The following is a 2,293-nucleotide window of genomic DNA, read 5'->3' on the forward strand; positions in this document are numbered from 1 at the left end:
AAATATTTATACACGTCAACATTAATTTTTCCTTCAATGGTGATCAGAACGTTGTATGAGAAGCATGCATGCAAAACTATGCTCAAATAAAACAAAATATTCACAAAATTGAATGGGTTAACATGTTATTTTTTATGTTGTCATTATGACAAAGTTGAGAAGCCCTCTGAAACTTATCAACATCTTTTTTATGGTGTAGCTCCGAAAATCGTAGTTCTTGAAGAACATCCATTGTTGCAATTTAATATCCTACTTTCCTTTGATGGGTAGTAAATTGATAAATATATCAATAAAGGTAACGCCTCTTTTGTATTTAGGCTGAGTGGTTAGAACTACTATCATATGAGAAGTCTTATTTTCGAAATTGGTTTATAACCAAAATTCTTTCAATTATACACATATGACACAGAGAATGAATTTTTCAATAGAAAGAAGCATTATCGGGTACGATTTTGCACGGACATTTTTTATTAAGTTCATTTAAAAAAACCATTTTGTGATATAAATAAAATCAATTTTTGTACACATTGTATAGATACAAGCATAGATGTAATACATTTTTTCAATAGAAAGAAGCATTATCGGGTACGATTTTGCACAGACATTTTTTATTAAGTTCATTTAAAAAAACCATTTTGTGATATAAATAAAATCAATTTTTGTACACATTGTATAGATACAAGCATAGATGTAATACATTTTTTTTTCATATACGCTATGTAATTATTTGTTTTACTTATAATTTTATAATTTGAATTATCCCGTGTGTAACACGGGCTCTAAAACTAGTATTATAATAATATAATTCAAACTTAATTTACACATATAGCCCCTCTAGTTTCAAGTTTTCTTTAAAACTGATTTATAATAGAGTTACAACTTAATACCCTGAAGTTTCATATTATTTTAAGATCATGATTTAAGTTATATTTACCAAGGAAACCTTTACTTGAAATTGTATTTAGGAAATTGTATTAAGATTAAAATAGAGTCTTACAAAAAAATGGATCTCGAACTTTGAGATGCGTTAATAAACGTAATGAGAAATTATAATTTGGATGTTTAACGTAATATCGTAACTCGTTTAGATAGAAACTATAAATCCCGTAGATTCATTATTTGAACAAAATGAACAATAAACGAACGACAATAAACCTAAATCGAATGACACGTAAAATACATGAATCAAACTTGAGATATAAAATAATATATGCGTATATTTATAAACAAAAACCGAAAATTCAAAACGAGTCGGGTTTTCGGGTTTGAAAAGTAACGAATGTTACAATGGAAGTGATGATTATTTCCCCAGATGATCGAAGTTGTTTATACTGAGCGCATTTATTTTTTTCTCTTTATATTTATTAAAGAGAAACCAAGCCAGAAATCTGATCCATTCTCTATTATAACTTATATTTTACTAACTGGTAAAAATAAACAGGATACGTTTTTATTAATATAAAATATAAAGTAGCATTCAGCAACATTTACTAAAATAATTGATAAATGTATTGTGAGGCTACTAGTTGTATATTTGATGTGAAGTAAAATACTAAAAACATGCTTCCTTTCATATTCATGAAGCTTCATTGTCATCTATAACAACACCACATCATCACAATTTTATTAGCCAAATCAGAACATGGTGCAACATAGGCCTAAAGAAGACGGGGTTCACCCATTTTCAGCTAATTGTATTATTATTGTGGGTTAGTTAAAGCTCACTTGCTGCGTACGTGGTGTTCACAATGACGTGACCTAACCAAACTACGAATCCACTTTGCTTAGTTTAATGTGTGTTAATATTTTTCTCATTCAATGTAATGTTCTAACTTTATGATTAGAACTTATAACCTAGAGTGTGTCAATGAGTTTAATAACGTGGACTCAAACCGGTTAAGTTGATGACCAACTTCGGTATTTGGTCGAAACCAATTAGGCTTTTGCCTCAACCACTACCGCCTCCGTAATGTCTGGGCAATTGCTCAATTTAGTTTTGCCAATTGCCTAGCTCTACCCCTGGATGCCACTTCTGTGGAGGATAGATGGAAGAGTGATGTGGGGAAGAACACTCTCGAACGATTATATGACAGATGAATGGCGTTAATAAGGGAGCTGCTATTTAGACACCTTCTTACCCTTTAGAAAGGTGCACGTAAGAGAGAACGTGTAAGTAGGGTGTACGAATAGCAAAAATGGTGTCAGAATAGAGAAACCCATAATCCAAGTAGTTATGACTTGTGACAGTGGATGTTTCTTGTTGAATGTGAAATTATCATTGGGCCGGTGCATG

The 2,293-nt window shown here is 31.0% G+C and overlaps 1 pseudogene; it reads left to right on the forward strand.

Annotated features, from left to right (window-relative positions):
- Positions 1–1,287: 1,287 nt before the first annotated feature.
- LOC143544298 (small nucleolar RNA Z103) lies at positions 1,288–1,397 on the forward strand (annotated as a pseudogene).
- The last annotated feature ends 896 nt before the right edge of the window (positions 1,398–2,293 follow it).

This window comes from Bidens hawaiensis, unplaced genomic scaffold (genome assembly GCF_021521415.1).
Source record: "Bidens hawaiensis isolate Kalapana, Puna unplaced genomic scaffold, B.hawaiensis_p1.1 tig00013505_1, whole genome shotgun sequence".
NCBI classification, from domain to species: Eukaryota; Viridiplantae; Streptophyta; class Magnoliopsida; order Asterales; family Asteraceae; genus Bidens; species Bidens hawaiensis.